Source organism: Bombina bombina, chromosome 2 (genome assembly GCF_027579735.1).
Source record: "Bombina bombina isolate aBomBom1 chromosome 2, aBomBom1.pri, whole genome shotgun sequence".
Classification (NCBI taxonomy): domain Eukaryota; kingdom Metazoa; phylum Chordata; class Amphibia; order Anura; family Bombinatoridae; genus Bombina; species Bombina bombina.
The window spans coordinates 490,417,004-490,439,730 of NC_069500.1; positions in this window are offsets into that span (position 1 = coordinate 490,417,004).

The following is a 22,727-nucleotide window of genomic DNA, read 5'->3' on the forward strand; positions in this document are numbered from 1 at the left end:
AAATTCATTACTGTTTTTATTATGGAAATGCTCAAAATGTTTGCCTATTCCATATTCAGTGTCTTCCTCTTTAATGCTATTAATGTGTTCAAGGACTCTTCGTTTAAGACTCCTTTTCGTGCGGCCAATGTAGAATTTTCCAAAAAAATACACAACATATTCAGATTTAAAATTTAAGAAAATCCTCTATGGGTATTTGTTTCTGATCGTTATTAATTACCCATTCATTAATTTATTTGTTTTTATATGCGTGACTGCAGCACACGCAATTTTTACGCCCACATTTAAAAAAACCTATTATTATATTATTTTTTATTATTTTTATATCTTTTTAGCCATCCAAATCAAATTAGTGTATTGGTGTAAAAATGCCAACAGAAATGTATGTGCTTCTAGCATATATTCTTCATAATTCTGAATCCCTATACCCCCTCCCTTATCTGCTTTTCTCAAGACTAGATCTTTATTGTTACTTAACTTTTTGAGTGCTTCCCTTTCTTTGAAACTTAAATTTCTATTTTTGCTAGTGAATTTGTTACATATTTCTTCCATTTCTTGCAATACATTATCTTCAAAGAGTGTAATGAATTTACCTTTTGACTGCACTGGGTAAAATATAGATTTTGGTTTTAAATTACTGTATCTTAATGGAATATCAAACTCAGTTTCTGTTGCATTAGATTCTCTCTCTAGCATTCTTAGGGTGTCTAGAGTTTTAGAATCAGTTTGTGTTAGAGTAACAGAGTTTTCTGTCTCTGTTTTGTTGGTACCGGGGTTTTCCGGAAACCCGCCCACCCGATAAGCCGCCCATGGGCGCTTATTTTAGGTGGGCGGTTATATGGGGTTAAACATTATCTGATCGGGCAAGGCGGGCAAAAAGGGCTTACCGGTCTTTTTAATCATGCGATGTCGTCGGCTAGGTCGGTCCACAGGAGAAGGCAGCATATACGCCCTGGACTCACTCCTTGAGCTTGTCTGTTCTATTACGGTACATTGTGCTTCCTCTCCCTACATCAACCTCCCGCGTCCCCAGATGACGTCACACCCGCTCGATTCTTTCCGGTCACCTGCCCTGCACTCTCAAATGGGACAGATCCTAATATATACGCCTGTGCTCTCCTTCCCCTTAGCAATCTAGCTACCGGTAGTAGAAAAGATGTTCAGGGGCACCAGGCTTCATCCATAAAACTTGCTGGTTTTAAATTGTACCATACTTTACCAATAAATTAAAGTTTTATAGATTAAGCCTGGTGCCCCTGAACATCTTTTCTATTACCTACCGTACAAACTGTGAAGCATTTTACTAACACAAACTAACACAAACCTGTTATGTATCCTGACGACTCGAGTCACACAGGGACACAGTCTGACTGACAGTCTGCCCATAAAGCTCTGTAAATCAATGCGGCAGCCTTCCCTATGCCTGAGCCTGACACTCGAGCTCCATAGCCTACATCCGGTCAGGATCTTCACTGTATTGGTGTGCTCTATGTCAATCAAATTCATCCAACCAATCCCCTGCAGGCAGCTCACATGTTCCAATAAAATACGAATAAGTATAGCTTTGCTTGGAGTTGCAAGTTACCGGCTGGAGTCCAAATAATAAAAACATAGCATTGATCCTAGGTGGGGTGAAAATCAGGTATTATCTTAAATAAAAAATATATGTTTAATCTGCTCTGCTCTGCCCAGATTTAATTACATAGGTAAAACAGTACCTATACCTATACCCCAAAATGGAGTCCAAACCGGTACCAAAACGTGTGCAAAAGTCATATACTATCAGTGACAAGTTAGATGCTGTTAAAAGAGTAAAATAACTTTCTGGTAATTTATCTGCAGCCTCAAGAGAGTTGGGTATTGATAGAAAACGTATACGTGAATGGTGCCAAAGGGAATCTGAACTGACAAATATCCCAGACAAGAAGAGGCGCAGATCTGCAGGTGGTGGTCGAGGACCACAACATGCACATTTAGAAACTGTACTATTACAGTGGGTTAGGGAACAACGTGCAAATAAACTGATTGTTAATTATCGCCGTTTACGTGAACAGGCTTTTGTAATTGCACAAGAGCATGAAATAGAAACAGCGGAATTCAAGTGCTCTGATAAGTGGATATCAAACTTTATGAAACGTAACAAGCTATCTGTGAGAAAGGTTACACATGTAGGTCAAGCAGACAATAAAACTCTAGGAGAAAAGGCACAAATTGCACGCGGCTATTTGGACAGTATACCTTCACTAACAGCAGATTTGGAAGCTGACCACATTTACAATATGGATGAGACACCTGTATATATTGACATGTTAAGCTCTTCCACCATAGACTTTGTTGGCAATAAAAATGTGGATGCTAGCCACTGTGGTGCTACTAAAGCTCGCTTTACTGCTGTGTTATGTGTTAATGCTGCTGGCAGTGTTATAAAAACAATGATAATCCTTAAAGGTTTAAAAAAAGTTCCAAAAATTAAGGTACCAAAAAATATTTATTTAACAGTATCTAATAAGGGATCAATGACCTATGAACTTATGCTTTTGTGGATTCAAAATGTGTTTGGACAGCGAGTGTCTCGATTATTCAACATAGAGAAATCTGTATTGTTCATGGATGAATGCTCAGCACACAAGAAGTCCGAATTGTTGGAGGCATTTCAGCGTAGGAATACAGTTGTCAAACTTATCCCTCCGAAAACAACATCCTATCTACAGCCATTAGATGTAGCAATCAATGGTCCATTCAAAAAAGCACTTCGTGCTCAGTGGGAAGATTGGTTTGCCAATGGCGAAAAGGAGTATACAAACAAAGGTTATAACAAAAAACCTTCCTATCAACACATAGTGGACTTTGTGGCTCATGCTGTAGGCAGTCTCAACAAAGAAAGCATAAGTCGTGCTTTTCAATGCTGTGGAATAGCACCCCGTGGGCAGACAGTGAAAAACGAACTGTTGAACACACGCTTAGTTGAGGTTTTATCTGTCTCTAATGAAAATGAAAGAGAAGATGATGATTATGATGATCATGATGATGATGATGATGACCACGATGCAGAAAGTGAAATTTCCAGTACCAGTGCAGATGAAGATATACTTGGATTGTTCAAAAGTGATGACGAGTTGGAATTCAAAGGCTTTGAAAGTTCATGAAGATTTAATCAGACAATATGGACTATGGTACCGTATATATGTTGGTTACTTGGTTGTATTAAAAATTTTGAAAGTCAGTTTTACTTATTTGATGTTACTATAATAAAAAAAAAAGTTCCTATTTGAGAGTTACATGAACATTTTACCAGATGCCATATGTATATTAGGTTATACTGGTATTAGGTTATATCAGGTTATATTAAAAAAAATTGAAATGCCAGTTTGATTTAACATGCTGTTTTTTTTTTTTTTGTTTTTTTTAAATGTACATGAGGTAATAAATGTACTTACTACAAGAAAATAAAGCATCCTCTTTTATTTGTTATGGCTTAGCACTTTAAAATCATTTGGAGGGGCTATCAGCATCCTACAGACTGGTATAAGTGACTACCGTATTATAGCCCTGGGCTGTTATTTGGTCCAAGAATGAAGGCCAAAAAAACAGGTTTTTCCATTTAACGGCCCTGGGCGGGTTTTCGGAAAACCCCGGTATTTCTTTTTGCAAAATGCCTCTGTACGGTTATTTTTCGAATGAATTTGCTGGTGTCTATGAACAAATTAAATGCATCAGGTTTATTTGTGGGGCAAAAGAGAGTCCTTTCTTTAAAAGTTATTCCTCATCCAAACTGAAGTTGTAACTGGATAGATTTTTTTTTTTTTTATCAATTCACTACTCTCGTTGGTTTTTTTTACAACTTTGTTCTTTTTTCTCTGTTTTTGTCCTCCTCTACAACCTCTTCTTCTAATTGTTCTAATTATAATTTTTTTCGTGAATGATTTTGATGTAATGTTTGTCTTTGGAATTCGAAAGAAGACACTCTTCTTGCTCTTAGTTCTAAAAAATGAGGGTCAGAATTATTAGGTCTACTGATAAAGATTCTTCCCTATATCCACTGGTGATAGTGGATTCATCAGTTACAGAAAATACATCAGGAGAGACTATTTGCAGATTAATTTCATGCACTAATACACAGCGCAATTTGATACCCCCATTATGGATGTAGATTTATTTTATTGAATCTTTAATAAAATTCTTCCTTTGTAGATATAATTTTGACAAAGGAAACATTTGAGTTGATTGTAGATAAAAGATGTATTTCAAAAATGAAGTTTAAATATTAGTATGCATTGTTTTTCAAATATTCTAAATATAAAGTTTTTTGCTTGAACTAAGTTTTTTGCCCATAAGGGGTTAATAAGATACAGGTGCCTGCAATTATCTTAACTCCTTACCTTTAAATAGTACTAGTAGGCCGCCATCTTGGATGTTCACAGGCGGTCATTACAAGAGAGTGCAGAAGCCACCCAGCTGTAAATAGCCTTGTTTCCTGCTCACCGCTCACACGCAGCTTTCTTCTGCCGGGGCCAGGGGAAAGGACTGTCCCTTAAGCTCCTTCCAGCTCACTAGAAAAGACAAGAGCAGCTCGGCTACACTTCTGCCTGCAGACACAGATGTTCCGGTCAGCACTTCCAGATACGTTTGTAAGTGACTGTCACACTACACGCTCCTACTCTGAGCGCATATCAGAGGCCATTATCCCTCTCAAGTACAACTAACACAGCAGCTCCCTCAATACAGTAGGCTTGATACCTTAGTCACAACCATATCGTATTACAAAGTGACTTGACGCTATATCGTATCAGACTGACCTCAAAGTTACATTGCAACACTGAAACTACTATATACAGACAGAGAGGGGAAGCATTACCATATTTGAAACTACTCACTAAAAAACTGCACAATTTTAAAGAACTGAGCTACTAAAGTGTGGATAGCTGTGGTGTCCCATAGGTTGTTCCCTGCCCCCTCCATTTCCCGCTGGCCCGAGCCAGCGGGTCATATCCCAGTCTCCCTCACCGACTTCGTCCAGTGTGGACATCTGCCCTGGGGGTAGGGGACAGTGTGGATGCTTTGGCACATATGATGAGGAGGGATGCTGTCCGCTTTAGTTATATTGGGCTATCATAATGACTGATAATATAAATGATGGCCGTGTGAGATGATTGGAATGGATGGTCTGACAGAGAATTGAAGACATAAAAGAGTTGAAAACTCTCCATATACCACAACAAAATTTTCACCCTCAATAAACATCCACTATGCCCCACAAATGCAAATATACATGTAAATAACAGATGAGGGTGCCACAGAAAAAAATAAATAAGAGGCTTGAATAGATGACGGATAGCCGCTGAGAAAATCTCTATGTCTGTGCATACACAAAATTAACTGGCAGAGGTCTGGAATACAGCTAGCCTTTTACCCTTAGCAAGGAAAGAAAGGGAAACTATATACATACTATAAAGGAGAAGGCTGCATACTCTCAACATCTCGTATTAGCAAAACTATTTTACTACTGCCAACACTCAAGGCGAGTAGGAGGGAGAAAAAACTGACTTTATATATATATATCTTTGGCTGCCTGCAATATTTGTATATACCACAGTGTACTTTTGTGCACCATTGACACCTAATATGTCTACCAGAAAAGGCCCCAAACATGACAAAGGGGCAAAACCCGTCTCAGTCGATACATTCTTTAAGGCATCTAAACTAACTAGGTCTCAAGATCCAGTTGCAGATGAAATAGAGGATGACATGGAGTCTGAGACTGAGGAGGAATCTAATGGTATGACACCAGTAACCAGAGCAGATCTTCAATCCCTAGTCTCTAAACAGGACATTACAACTAATTTTGAGAAACTATGGGAGAAAATGGACAGTTTTCAGGCGACAATAACCAGCAGCCTTACTACAATCAAAAATGAGATATCAGAACTGGGAAGCAGAGTTGACTCTTTAGAAACAGCTGCAGATGAGATGGGAGAGGACGTGGTTGCAGCCTCGGAAACTCTAGCCACACAACAACAGGCTATAACGGAATTAGAAGAGAAAATTGAGGATATGGAAAATAGAAGCAGAAGATCCAATCTTAGACTCAAAGGAATACCAGAGGCCGTAACGGCTGAAGAGCTTCATACATATCTCCAACAGCTATTTCACGCAATCCTGGGAACACCTGCTGACTCTGATTACCCAATAGAAAGAGCCCATAGAGCCCTTAAACCCAAGCCTAAGCCAGATCAACCACCAAGAGATGTGATTATTAAATTGTTGAGATTCCCGGATAGGGAGAAGATACTCCTAGCAGCCAGACAAAATCCCATGTTTAAATTTCAAGGAAACATTGTTCAATTTTTCCAAGACCTCTGCGTTAAAACTTTACAAAGGCGATATGCACTACGCCCTCTTACTCTACTACTGAGGAAAAATCAGATCCCATATCGATGGGGCTTTCCCTTTGCACTACATGTAATCCGGAATGGGAGAACTACATCCATCAAGACAAAGGAAGAAATCCCAGATATCTGTAAAGTCCTCGGCCTAGAAGCTCCGGACATTTCAATGGGGGAAACATCAGGGCCCCCGCCAAATCTATCCCAAACTCGCCCGAAGCCTCAAAGATCTAAGTGGAAGACAGTGACTAAGAAGAAGACAAAGAGCTGAACCTATCCAAAGAGAAATATGGAAGGTAAAGTGCAATACCTAGACTATGGTAAGACACACTTGGAGCTTAACCATATTAGATGATCTTTAGTTACCTGTAAAGAGTAACTATATGGACGCGCTCCAGGAAATTTGGTATGAATAAAACTCTTACTAAAAAAGACAACCTGGTGTGAACTCTGGTAAGACTATCTGTTTGCTATTGTTTATATTAGTTTTGACACATGTTTATCCTCAGGATATATCAATACTGGTTAATGTTGATTTTATGTTTGTTTTTGTTTATGTTATATAGAGTTGTAGGGCATTGTGTATTAAACTGTTGCTCACTGGGGGAAGCTGACGTAACGACAAATAGGAGACAGGAAAGAATCCCAGGACTCTTAAGACACTGGACAAGATATCATACAGACCCAAAAGACGATCGACTGACACACTGTTTATTGAGACAGACTATAAGGGGAAAGAGATTAACATACACACACATAAGGGATAATGACATTGCCTAGAATTGTGTTACTCTCGCATAATGCGAGAGGTCTCAATACAGACATTAAAAGGAGGACAGCTATGACCACTTACAGACGACTAAAGGCCACTGTTATTTATCTCCAGGAGACCCACTTTCTCAAAAGCACTATCCCAAAATACTGGGCAAAAGACTATCCACAACAATTTCACTCCACCTTAGACTCCAAAAAAAGAGGTGTTTCTATTTTAATACATTCATCTATATCATTCACACATAGTGAGACCATTTCGGATAGGGAGGGTAGATATTTATTAGTGTCAGGGAAGATAGGGGACACAGATGTGCTTTTGTGTAATGTATACGCACCAAACGAGCAACAAGACAAATTCTTTGAAAATATCTCACACTTACTGACTAGCTGGTCCAGAGTGCGAATATTGTTGGCAGGTGATTTTAATATTGATCTTCAAGCATTAACAAAACAGAATCTTACCCTGTCATCAATGAAAAAGCAACGCCAAAAAACAATTGCTAAGAATATTCTGGGCCTCCTAGACCAACACTCTTTACACGACACCTGGAGGGTTCTAAATGGGGGGGTCAGGGGATACAACCTATTATTCGTCGGCCCATGATAGTTATAGTAAAATAGACTATATGTTCACTAGCCAGATCCTGCAACCAGTAACTCAATCAATAGACATACATCCGTGCGTGTGGTCTGACCACTCTATCACACAAATGTGCCTTGGTAACCTCTCAGACCCCAAGAGAATAAAGACTTGGACATATGACCCCAACTGCACGAAAAACCCCTTAGTGAAGAATAATATAATTAGACACTTAAAAGAGTATTGGCAACTTAATATAGACTCCACAACTAATCCAATTATGCCATGGGCAGCACACAAGACAGTATTGAGAGGGATTCTTATTAAGGAAAAAACTCAATATAAAAAACAAAGGGACTCCGACATAAAACAGATGGAGACAGAAATTAAATCGTTAGAAACACTACACAGACAGAATCAATCAAAAACTACTTTGAAGCTGCTCACTAACAAAAGGCAGGGTCTACACTCGCTACTAAATGAACACTCTTTAAGAGCGGCACACAAGTTAAAAACGAACTACTTTATTTTTTCTAACAAACCAGATAGATACTTAGCGAAGAAAATTAGGGACAACTATCAAGCCCTTGCCATAGCACAGATACAAAAGTCCAATGGACAGATGACCTCCCACCCTCAGGAGATTGTTGATATATTTGCACAGTTTTATAGTGAACTGTATGACGGTACAAAGACACAGCACAGCCCCTCAACGCAAAAGATATTTGATTCCTTTTTGGTAAAAGCGAATTTGCCACAGATCACTGAGGAAGATAGGGAGGCCCTAAATACCAAAATAACACATATGGAGGTGTTAACGGCTATCAAAGAACTTAAGCCAGGTAAAGCTCCAGGACCCGATGGGTTTCCAGGAGAATATTATAAAGCATTCAAAGAACTATTAGTGCCCCACTTGGTAATGTTGGCAAACCATATTATGGAGGGAGGGACGATACCTAAGGATCTCCTGAGGGCTAGAATAGTGGTCATACCAAAACAGGGGAAAGATCCCACAAAATGTACTAGCTATAGGCCGATCTCTCTTATCAACCAGGACCTCAAAATTATAACGAAAATTATGGCCAATAGATTAAAACATATCTTACCCTCTATTATACACGCAGATCAGGTCGGGTTCATTAAAGATAGGGAAGCCCCAGACAACATTCGCAAAATGGTTTCGGTAATAGATTATCTACGAGACAAAGGAATGCCTTCTCTGGTCCTTTCACTGGACGCGGAGAAGGCATTCGATAGGGTGGATTGGAAATATATGTTAGCGATTCTTACAGAAATGGGATTTAATGGGGGATTTTTACAGGCTATTAAGGGATTATATTCAAAACCTACAGCACAAGTCAGGGCAATAGGACACCAATCTAAAGAAATATGTATACTTAACGGTACGAGACAGGGATGCCCGCTCTCACCTTTAATCTTTGCACTATGCATTGAACCGTTGGCAGCATATATTCGGAATTGTCCGGATATATCAGGAGTGGAGATAGGGAAGATAAATCATAAAATAGCTCTATTTGCGGACGACGTGCTGCTTACGATTACAAACCCGTTAGTATCCCTACCCTTCCTCTACCAAGCTTTAGATCTGTTTTCGCAAATATCGGGCTATAAAATCAATGCTGATAAATGTGAAGCATTGCCTTTATCTATCCCAAAACATACGATTAAATTGATCGAAGCCAATTTTGATTTTCAATGGGCACCAGAAGGGTTGAAGTACCTGGGGATTAAGCTAACTACACACTCCTCGAAATTATATATGGCAAATTACACTCCCTTGTTTAAGGCAATCCGATCTGAGTTAGGGAAATGGAGAAAGATGGGCTTTTCCTGGTATGGTAGAATGTCTGCGGTGAAGATGACAATCTTGCCCAGAATTCTATATTTATTCCGTGTACTCCCTATTAAAATCAATACTTCAGACCTAGACGACCTTCAGAAGGATATATGTAGATTTTTGAGAGATTATAAGAAATCGAGGATATCCCGACATATCTTACAAAGACATAGACAATTGGGAGGAATAGGCGTCCCTAACTTACACGACTATTATACAGCAGCCCGGTTGGCTCAGACTGCGATACTGGGGAGACGACAGACTGATATACTTTGGCCTGCTTTGGAAGCAGAAATGCTGAGGCAAGAGACACCGGATGGTATTCTCTGGAATAAGAATCTGAAAGACTCAGACGCCCTCTACCAAAATAAAATCACGATGCTCACTAGAAAACAGTGGATAGCTGCCAACCGGGAGGGAGGGATAGTTTCTACACACACACAAGCAATGCCACTAAAATATATAGTGAATGAAGACTCCAAATATAGAATTAGGAAATGGGAAAACAAGGGGTTATACAGGGTGGCAGATCTGCAGACCCAAGGCAAAGTACTGACTTATACCCAACTTCAAGAAAAAATAAAACCCACTCATCTGCAGTGGTTTCTGTATCTCCAGACGATGTCAGCCATACGGAATTACTTAGGGACAGCCATGACGCAAAGACAACAGTCCACCTTGGAATGGCTATGTACTTCTCCTAACAGACCCAAAAAAGCAATCTCTAAATTATACATCTCCATACAACAGACCAAGAACCAGACTAAATCCTCAGTAATGATACAATGGGAAAGAGATCTAGGCAAAGAGGTTGAGATAGACGACTGGGTTGAAATGTTTTCTCAGGCTAGTAAAGGACTTATTAGCGCAGATCTTAGAGAGAATATTTTGAAGACATCCTTCAGATGGTATTTGACGCCAATGAAAACCGCTCATATGATTAAGGGGAGCGGTAATCATTGCTATAGAGGATGTCAAGTAGTGGGCTCCTATATCCACATGTGGTGGGAATGTACTAAGGTAAGTGACATATGGCAGAGATTGTCCAACCTATTGAGTAAGCTGCTAAATGAACAGATAACTCTCACCCCAGCCCAAGCACTACTACACGAGAACATAGCTAGATACAATACACACATAAACGTGTTTATTAGGATTCTCTGTACCGCAACGAGAATAACCATTGCCAAATACTGGAAGACGGAAGTGCCGTCATGGACGGAGGTCCTATCCAGAATTCAGATGACATTCACATTGTACGAGTCAGCAGCAAGAGAGTTAGATATAGAGCCCTGGTTCCAAAAAGTCTGGTTCTACTGGATAATGGAAAATAATAGAGAATGACACTTTGTAATAGGGAGAGGAGACTCAGATAAGAAGGAGATGAAAAGGTATATTTTATAAAGAGGCAATAAATATGGGAAATGGGTTGAGGATAGAGGATGAAGGCGACCCAGACGGAGGCTCCCCCTGATGAGTTAATAATCTTTAGATGCTGTAAAGATAAAATGTGTAGTGCCTGAACATAACTCTATGAAAAAAACATATATATTGTTGATTTGTTGGTTTACTATGTTTACATTTAAAGTTGTTGATAGTTTATGTTGAAGATGTAAAGGAAAAGACCCCCCAAAAATTACCCGATCCCTCACTAAGAACGCTAGTCTGAATGAGATTGCAAAGGAGAAATAAAAGGGGGAGGACTTACTACTGAAAATATCTCCACACTTCAGCATGATGACCTCTAGTTCAAGACTCTCACCTCAGAGAAAAGAAGAAAAATACGTACATCTCCCAAACTCTTTATGAGAACAAATAAAGAGTGCAATACATGAACTCTAAATAAGGAGAATACCCTAGAATCGGGGATACTTTTGTTAAGTAAATGTTATGTTATGTTAGCTGATGTATTTCAATTGGTGAAATGTACATATCTGTTCTAAGAAAGGTGGAAGTGATGTGGAGTTAATTAATAAAAATTATTTCAACTAAATAGTACTAGTAGGTGTGGACACAAACTATGCCAGTGAACAAGGGCTGAGATCTGGCCCGAAACATGTTTGGCTATTTTTAGTCCTGAACATCTTGTTGCAGGCCTGTGACTGTTGTGAAACTTTTAACTTTTGTGATGAATAAATTTTGAATTTTTTTAAACAAATATCTCAAGTCCTCTTTCTGGAGTAGCGGGATTACAGAGTGTGTTTACTATATATATATATATATATATATATATATATATATATATATATATATATATATATATATATATATATATATATATATATATATAGAGAGAGAGAGAGAGAGAGAGAGAGAGAGAGAGAGAGAGAGACATGTATATGTATGTATCTCTATGTTAAAGCCCTTAACATTTTTGTGCAATCTTTTTGTAATTTTTTAGATACTGTTATAATGAGTGTAACTGTATTTTTAAATTTATTTTTCATGTGTTTTGTGACACTTTTTGTTTTGCGAAACAGTTAGCCAGAGCTCTGAGGTAACGCTATCCCTAGGTGTGTTAAATTCAATTGCGCTCAAGTGATCACGTTTAATTTCGACTTGTAATTTGAGCGCTACATCCGATGCATGCAAACAGCCATGATAAACCCAAAATCGCTCACGTGTAACTGTTAACGAGGCACTCGTAATCTGGCCCTATATATTTTGTACATAAAAATGTGATTCCACCAACAGGGACACCAATTGAATTGGCGGACCAACAGAACAAATGTCAAATTATGTGGATACATTTTAAAGACCATTATTTATTCAATTGCCAACGTACGTAAAGGACATTTTGGATGTTTTAAAAAGATTAGATTCCGTGGTAGTGTCTGACTTTACACTAGTGGTGGCTTTAGATGTGCAGGATTTATGTTCTTCAATACCAGGGCTTGTGCTACAATAGAGGCAGAGAAGACGCCCATCTAAGGGCTCTACTGCAGGGAGGCACAAATTTGCACATTTAAAAAAATTATTTTATGCACCATATTTATTTTTTTGCTGCCTAACTTGGGCTTCATGATAGGGGCCATATGTTGTGGCATAATGGCTACAATGGGAGAGGACTCCCCTGAAATATAGGGAGTCAGAGAGTGCAAGTCAGCCAGAAAAGCTGGAAGCATCTTCATGAAAGTTGATGGAGCCGATGAACATTGGGAATTGCCTTCACCAACAGTCTAGATAGATCATCCCTTGTAATACCCATTAAAGTCATGATTGCACAGTACCACATGTCTATCTGTCTACTCTAAGTGCTTACCTATACATTAAAAAGTATAAATGCCCATAATAATTATTCAGCACAATGTCCTATTTCAGTGCATATATACTTGGAATAATTATACAGTGTAGTGTGTTCATTTTCAGTGTATAAATATTCGGCATCTTTGTGCAGCAGAATGCTCACATCATTGTGTAGACACCCATTATCATTATACAGGGCAGATTTTTTTTAGTATATGAACCTTCAAAATCATTATACAGTGCAGTAAATATGTTGTCAGTGTGTTAGTACTCTGTATTAATTATACAGTGCAGCATGTTTATTAGAGTATAGATGTATTGCATGACCGTATTGTGCATAGTGTTGTGTTTATTAGTTTATTAGTGTTTATTATTATCAATATACAGTGGCACTTATCCAAAATAATTGTGAATTGTACTTATCCAGAATTTGCCAGTACTCCACTGCAAGTTAATATGATATATTGCAGAGCTTGAAAAATGTATACGTATGGGAACATTTCTCAAGTTGCCTTCACAGCTTCTGAGAACTTGCAATTCAGGCTTACAAGAGTGAATCTGCAACCACAAATTTAAGAAGCAGTCTCTGCTTTAAATCCTGGCATAAAACACCACAATCTTGCTTGTTATTGATGATTGACAGGCCCTGTTGTTATGCAATTGGTTGCCCAAAAGCAGGGGACAGGATTGTACAACAGAGCTCTTCTGCCAAGTGGTGATTGCTGGTGAATAGGTTTTCTGCTTGAGAGCTTTTCTGCCTGCAGCTTGATACGTTTTCATTTTAGACATGCTAGTATCATTCTAAGTATAACGTGAAACAGAGGTGTTTGTCACCACTGTTTGATTTGTTATGCACAGACACTCCTAATTGACTATACTGTGCAGAGCCACCCCATTGGTATGTTATATCATGCATGAACTATTACAGCTATAATAATTATAATAAATCCGATTAACAGAATTTGATGTGATAACAAAAATCTATTAGATTGTATCCTATGTAAAGAGCATAGGAATTTAAAATATTACTCACTTCAGGTTAGCGTAGTAGGTTTAACATATTGTCAGGTTAGTGCACAAGAGATAGGTGCTAGGGTTTGCTAGCTTAAATTATCCATTACTCTTATTAGCTTTGTGGCCCTTCTCTAAACTTTTTTTAGGTCTACAATGTCTTTTTTTGAGATCTGTCCCCAGAACTGCACTCCATACTCAAGGTAAGGTGTTACCGGGGATTTATATAGTGACAGAATCATGCTTTCCTCCCTTGCATCAATGCCTTTTTTAAATACATGCTAGTAACTTATTAGCCTTAGAAGCCTCTGCCCTGCATTGTGCACCCATCTTTAGCTTGTTATCTATTACTACTCCCAGATCCCTTTCCTCCTCTGTTTGGCTAAGTCTAGTTCCATTTAAATAATATATCACCTGCTTAATTTTACTTCCAAAATGTACAACCTTACATTTCCCCATATTAAATCTAATTTTCCATTTACCTAGCAATACTTCTAATTTTTTTTTTCTGCTCTGACCTTATGACCTTACACAACTTTGTATCATCTGCAAAAATAGAGATGTTGCTATTTAATCCTTGCCCCAAGTCATTAATAAAGATATTAAAAAGAACAGGGCCCAGTATTGATCCCTGGGGGACTCCACTAATTACCTTTGCCCAATCTGGATATGATCCATTTACTACTACTCATTGCTCCCTGTCTTTTATTCTGTTATTTATCCATGAGCTAACATTTTCAGCTATTCCCAGTCCCTTAATGTTGTACATTAATCTCTCATGTGGCACTGTATCAAACGCCTTGGCAAAATCTAAGTATTTCACATCAACTGTTTCCCTTTTATCTATATATTTACTTACTTCTTCATAGATTCTAATTAGAATAGTTTGACATAATCTATTTCTCATAAAACCATGCTGATTTGAACTCATAATCTTGTTTATACAAATATACTCATCAATATAATCCCTTATAATCCATTCAAGTATCTTCCCCACTATTGATGTCAGACTAACTGGTCTATAACATTCTGGATCAGCCCTGCTTCCCTTTTAGAAGATTGGCACCACATCAGCTTTACGCCAGTCATGGGACCCTATGCCTGAGGATAATAAGTCTTGAAAAATTAAGAGTAGAGGTTTGTCTATAACAGTGCTAAATTCCCATAAAACCATTAGGTGTATTTCATCTGGGCCTAGAGTTTCATTTACCTTAATATTATTCATTTTTTTTCCTGATATCCTCCAGACATAACCCAGTTAATGGTATGGGCTTGTATGTTCTAGTTTGTTTCAAAGTATCCTCCATTGGTTCCTCTCTTGTGTATAATGAAGACAAGAATTGGTTAAGTATCTCAGCCTTCTCCCTGCCACTGTTAATCATGCTACCCTCCACGCATTTTAATGTACCTATATTGTCCTTCTTAGATTTTTTGCCATATATGTACTTAAAAAAACTTTAAAAAAATCTTTCATTTAGAATTTTGGCTAATTTGATTGCTTTTTTACATGCTTTGTTACACTCCTTATAAAAATTTTGGTATGTTGAGTCTGTACTATTTTCTTTGAATCGTTGAATTTTGCTTAGTTAAACCTTGAAGACATTGCTTATGGGAAGTGTTTTCAAATGTGACCATGTTATGATCACTGTTACCCAAATGTTCTTTGACTTCTATGTTTGATATTATATCTCTTTTGTTTGATAGCACTAAATGCAATATAGCTTTATTCCTAGTTGGCTCCTCTATTAATTGTGACAAAAAGTTATCCCTGAGAACATTTAAAAATCTATCTCGCTTAGCTGAATTACTAGTTTTGTTGGCTCAGTTTATGTCAGAGTAGTTAAAATCTCCCATAATTACAACACTGTTATTATTAGCAGCCTTTTTATATTTGCATTAGTAGTTGAGTTTCTTCCATGTTACTATTTTTGGGGGGCCTGTAGTATGTTCCTAATAATAATATATGTTTTTTAGGATTTTTTACCCACTGCTTATTTCAACCCACAAGGTCTCTACATTATCACCTGTATTATCATAAATATGTTCCCTTATTGTAGGTTTAAGGTTAGGTTTAATATACATGCAGATTCCTCCAACGCTTTTATTATTCCGGTCCCTTCTAAATAAAGTATAATCCTCTAAGTTAACTGTCCAGTCATGTGAAGCATCCCACCAAGTTTCAGTTATACTGATAATATCATTGCTCCAGCTTCCCCATTTTACCCGTCATGCTTCTTGCATTTGTTGTAATACATTTCATTTTCATGTGCTTTTTTCTGCTACTTGGTGTCAGGGGTCAAGTCCTACAAAAAAAGTGTGGGAACGTACCAAGACTTCCACCCTCCCTCAAAATGAATATTGTTTTATACAGTGGGGCAAAAAAAGTATTTAGTCAGCCACCAATTGTGCAAGTTCTCCCACTTAAGAAGATGAGAGAGGCCTGTAATTTTCATCATAGGTATACCTCAACTATGAGAGACAAAATGTAGAAACAAATCCAGACAATCACATTGTCTGATTTGGAAATAATTTATTTGCAAATTATGGTGGAAAATAAGTATTTGTTCAATATCAAAAGTTCATCTCAATACTTTGTTATATATCCTTTGTTGGCAATGACAGAGGTCAAACATTTTCTGTAAGTCTTCACAAGGTTGTCACACACTGTTGCTGGTATGTTGGCCCATTCCTGCATACAGATCTCCTCTAGAGCAGTGATGTTTTGGGGCTGTTGCTGGGCAACACAGACTTTCAACTCCCTCCAAAGGTTTTCTATGGGGTTGAGATCTGGAGACTGGCTAGGCCACTCCAGGACCTTGAAATGCTTCTTACGAAGCCACTCCTTCATTGCCCGGGCCGTGTGTTTGGGATCATTGTCATGCTGAAAGACCCAGTCACGTTGGGCTTGCTGATGGAAGGAGGTTTGCACTCAAAATCTCACGATACATGGCCCCATTCATTCTTTCATGTACACGGATCAGTCGTCCTGTTCCCTTTGCAGAGAAACAGCCCCAAAGCATGATGTTGCCACCCTCATGCTTCACAGTAGGTATGGTGTTCTTTGGTTGCAACTCAGCATTCTCTCTCCTCCAAACACGACGAATTGTGTTTCTACCAAACAGTTCTACTTTGGTTTCATCTGACCATATGACAGTCTCCCAATCCGCTTCTGGATCATCCAAATGCTCTCTAGCATACTTCAGACGAGCCCGGACATGTACTGGCTTAAGCAGGGGGACACGTCTGGCACTGAGTCCCTGGCGCCGTAGTGTGTTACTGATGGTAGCCTTTGTTACGTTGGTCCCAGCTCTCTACAGGTCATTCACTAGGTCTCCCCGTGTGGTTCTGGGATATTTGCTCATCATTCTTGTGATCATTTTGACCCCACGATGTGAGATCTTGCGTGGAGCCCCAGATCGAGGGAGATTATCAGTGGTCTTGTATGTCTTCCATTTTCTAATTATTGCTCCCACAGTTGATTTCTTCACACCAAGATGCTTGCCTATTGCAGATTCAGTCTTCCCAGCCTGGTGTAGGTCTACAGTTTTGTTTCTGGTGTCCTTCGACAGCTCTTTGGTCTTCACCATAGTGGAGTTTGGAGTGTGACTGTTTGAGGTTGTGGACAGGTATCTTTTATACTGATAACAAGTTCAAACAGGTGCCATTAATACAGGTAATGAGTGGAGGACAGAGGAGCCTCTTAAAGAAGAAGATACAGGTCTGTGAGAGCCAGAAATCTTGCTTGTTTGTAGGTGACCAAATACTTATATTCCACCAAAATATGCAAATAAATTCTTTCCCAATCAGACAATGTGATTGTCTGGATTTGTTTCCACATTTTGTCTCTCATAGTTGAGGTATACCTATGATGAAAATTACAGGCCTCTCTCATCTTCTTAAGTGGGAGAACTTGCACAATTGGTGGCTGACTAAATACTTTTTTGCCCCACTGCATATACACACACTGTTTTTATATGTATATAATCTATACATTTTGGTTAATGAAAGCAAATCAAATCTAATGAAAGGTTGAATGGTTGCCTTTGGGCCTGAGACTCCTCCTCTGTCACAGAGTCTCACCCACTTAAGGTGCAATAGTCCTATTTCTGCTGAGGGGAACTAAATAACCCCAGAGCAAGCCACACAGAAATGTAAGCACCATGTGTTCCACACAGTATGGGTTGATCACACAGCAGGACTGCTGACAGGCTTGCATTTAGTGTATGTTAGGAAGTGTTACTGCCCATTACTAGAGGATCTCACTATCCCTCTAGCCAGACAGTGCTCCAGCCCCTCCCACCAGCAGCAGCAGTGTTTACTGAAGCGTTTCTGTTCTCTGTCCAGGGGGAACTTAGTTACTCCTGCAAAAATAGTGCAGGAACTCCTTTCCCATGCGTTCCCGCTCGGCTTGACCCCTGCTTGGTGTGCTTTCCTCCAAACTTTCTAATGTGACATTTCTTAAGTCATCCTTTCCTAGAAATATTCTAGGTGTGTTCTATTATGTGTGTGTGTGTATTGACAACTTTCAGAACAGAGAGTGACCATATATTTATTACAAGCCTTGATTGGGCATTTTTTTAAACTAAATTCAAGTCACATTTAGGCAGTTGTGAGGGAATTTATATTAGTTGTCTCATTGCTTACAAATTCAGCTTTACAGAATGACTAATTAGAGGGACAGTGTACTCAGACAGCATGGCCTTTAAAGCTGCTACAAGAAGATTCTAAAATTGGCAAGCTCTCTACTACCATACCAGGGGGTTGATTTCTGCAGCATCTTGTTTGCATAGTTTTTCTAAAACCAGCACTGCTGTACGGACATTTCAACTGGCCAAAGAAGCAATTTCAAATGGCAAATAAAGTCAAAAGAGTTATTAAAGGGGCATGAAACCCAAAAATGTTCTTACATGATTCAGATAAAGCATGCAATTTTAAACAACTTTCTAATTGACTTATATTATCACTTTTTTCTTCATTCTCTTGGTATCTTTTGTTGAAAAGCGGGGACTTAAGCTCAGAAGCATGCACGTGTCAGAAGCACTATATGGCAGCAATTTTGCTAGAATGTTACCCATTTGCAAGAGCACTAGATGGCAGCACTAGTATCTGCTATGTAGTGCTCCAGATGCCTACCTATGTATCTTTTCAACACAGAATAACATGGGAACTAAGGAAATATGATAATAGAAGTAAATTGGAAACTTTTTTTAAATTCTGAATCACAAAATACACTGCCACAGGAAAAACTGACTATTTAAAGGGAGTATTTTTTACAGTTCAATTTCCCTTAAAGTCTGCATTTGAAAACTCACATAATGGCAAACGTAATAATTAATTGTTGCATTAAGGCTCTGGGGTTTTCTAGGCACTGTACTTAGTGAAAGTTAACTTTTTTTTAAAATAATTTTTATTGAGGGTAAAAGATGCATGCACATATAGGTACATTGGCTAAAGGAAGGGGGGAAAAATAACCGCTAGATTTAGAGTTCTGCGGCCAAAGGGGTGCGTTAGCTACGCATGCATTTTTTCTCCCGCACCTTTTAAATACCGCTGGTATTTAGAATTCACAGAAGGGCTGCGTTCGGCTCCAAAAAGGGAGCGTATAGCATATTTACCGCCATTGCAACTCTCAATACCAGCGGTGCTTACGGACGCGGCCAGCTTAAAAAACATGCTCGTGCACGATTCCCCCATAGGAAACAATGGGGCCGTTTGAGCTGAAAAAAAACCTAACACCTGCAAAAAAGCAGCATTCAGCTCCTAACGCAGCCCCATTGTTTCCTATGGGGAAACACTTCCTAAGTCTGCACCTAACACCCTAACATGTACCCCGAGTCTAAACACCCCTAACCTTACACTTATTAACCCCTAATCTGCCGCCCCCGCTATCGCTGACCCCTGCATATTATTATTAACCCCTAATCTGCCGCTCCGTACACCGCCGCAACCTACATTATCCCTATGTACCCCTAATCTGCTGCCCCTAACACCGCCGACCCCTATATTATATTTATTAACCCCTAATCTGCCGCCCCCAACATCGCCGCTACCTACCTACAATTATTAACCCCTAATCTGCCGACCGGACCTCGCCACTACTATAATAAATTTATTAACCCCTAATCCGCCTCACTAACCCTATAATAAATAGTATTAACCCCTAATCTGCCCTCCCTAACATCACCGACACCTAACTTCAAGTATTAACCCCTAATCTGCCGACCTCACCGCTACTCTAATAAATTTATTAACCCCTAAAGCTAAGTCTAACCCTAACACTAACACCCCCCTAAGTTAAATATAATTATTATCTAACTAAATAAATTAAATCTTATTAAATAAATTATTCCTATTTAAAGCTAAATACTTACCTGTAAAATAAACCCTAATATAGCTACAATATAAATTATAATTACATTGTAGCTATTTTAGGATTAATATTTATTTTACAGGCAACTTTGTATTTATTTGAACCAGGTACAATAGCTATTAAATAGTTATTAACTATTTAATAGCTACCTAGTTAAAATAATTACAAAATTACCTGTACAATAAATCCTAACCTAAGTTACAATTAAACCTAACACTACACTATCAATAAATTAATTAAATAAAATACCTACAATTATCTACAATTAAACCTAACACTACACTATCAATAAATAAATTAAATACAAATAAATACACTAACTAAAGTACAAAAAATAAAAAAGAACTAAGTTACAAAAAATAAAAAAAGAACTAAGTTACAAAAAATAAAAAAATATTTACAAACATTTTAAAAATATTACAACAATTTTAAGCTAATTACACCTACTCTAAGCCCCCTAATAAAATAACAAAGCCCCCCAAAATTAAAAAAATGCCCTACCCTATTCTAAAATACAAAAGCTCTTTTACCTTACCAGCCCTTAAAAATGGCCTTTTGCTGGGCATGCCCCAAAGAATTCTGCTCTTTTGCCTGTAAAAAAAAACCATACAATACCCCCCAACATTACAACCCACTACCCACATACCCCTAATCTAACCAACCCCCTTAAATAAACCTAACACTAAACCCCTGAAGATCTTCCTACCTTATCTTCACCACGCCGAGTATCACCGATCGGTCCAGAGGAGGCTCCGAAGTCTTCATCCAAGCCCAAGCGGGGGCTGAAGTGATCCATCATCGGGCTGAAGAGGTCCATCATCGGGCTGAAGTCTTGATCCAAGCGGCGGCTGAAGAGGTCCATCATCGGGCTGAAGTCTTGATCCAAGCGGCGGCTGAAGATGTCCATCATCGGGCTGAAGTCTTCTATCAAGCGGCATCTTCAATCTTCTTTCTTCCGGATCCATCTTCATCCCGCCGACGCAGAACATCCATCCTGCCCGACGACTTCCCGATGAATGACGGTTCCTTTAAATGACGTCATCCAAGATGGCGTCCCTCAAATTCTGATTGGCTGATAGGATTCTATCAGCCAATCGGAATTAAGGTAGGAAAATTCTGATTGGCTGATGGAATCAGCCAATCAGATTGAGCTTGCATTCTATTGGCTGTTCCGATCAGCCAATAGAATGCAAGTTCAATCTGATTGGCTGATTGGATCAGCCAATCGGATTGAACTTGAATCTGATTGGCTGATTCCATCAGCCAATCAGAATTTTCCTACCTTAATTCCGATTGGCTGATAGAATCCTATCAGCCAATCGGAATTCGAGGGACGCCATCTTGGATGACATCATTTAAAGGAACTGTCATTCGTCGGGAAGTCGTCAGGCAGGATGGATGTTCCGCGTCGGCAGGATGAAGATGGATCCGGAAGAAAGAAGATTGAAGATGCCGCTTGATAGAAGACTTCAGCCCGATGATGGACCTCTTCAGCCCCGCTTGGATCAAGACTTCAGCACGATGATGGACCTCTTCAGCTGCTGCTTGGATCAAGACTTCAGCCCAATGATGGACCTCTTCAGCCCAATGAAGGATCTCTTTAGCCCCCGCTTGGGCTTGGATGAAGACTTTGGAGCCTCCTCTGGACCGATCGGTGATACCCGGCGTGGTGAAGATAAGGTAGGAAGATCTTCAGGGGCTTAGTGTTAGGTTTATTTAAGGGGGGTTTGGGTTAGATTAGGGGTATGTGGGTGGTGGGTTGTAATGTTGGGGGGTATTGTATTTTTTTTTTACTGGCAAAAGAGCAGAATTCTTTGGGGCATGCCCCGCAAAAGGCCCTTTTTAGGGCTGGTAAGGTAAAAGAGCTTTTCTATTTGTATTTTAGAATAGGGTAGGGCATTTTTTTATTTTGGGGGGCTTTGTTATTTTATTAGGGGGCTTAGAGTAGGTGTAATTAGCTTAAAATTGTTGCAATATTTTTATAATGTTTGTAAATATTTTTTTATTTTTTGTAACTTAGTTCTTTTTTTATTTTTTGTACTTTAGTTAGTGTATTTATTTGTATTTAATTTATTTATTGATAGTGTAGTGTTAGGTTTAATTGTAGATAATTGTAGGTAGTTTATTTAATTAATTTATTGATAGTGTAGTGTTAGGTTTGATTGTAACTTAGGTTAGGATTTATTTTACAGGTAATGTTGTAATTATTTTAACTAGGTAGCTATTAAATAGTTATTAACTATTTAATAGCTATTGTACCTGGTTAATATAAATACAAAGTTGCCTGTAAAATAAATATAAATCCTAAAATAGCTACAAAATAATTATTATTTATATTGTAGCTATATTAGGGTTTATTTTAGAGGTACGTATTTAGCTTTAAATAGGATTAATTTATTTAATAAGAGTTAATTTACTTTGTTAGATAAAAATTATATTTAACTTAGGGGGGTGTTAGTGTTAGGGTTAGACTTAGCTTTAGGGGTTAATAAATTTATTATAGTA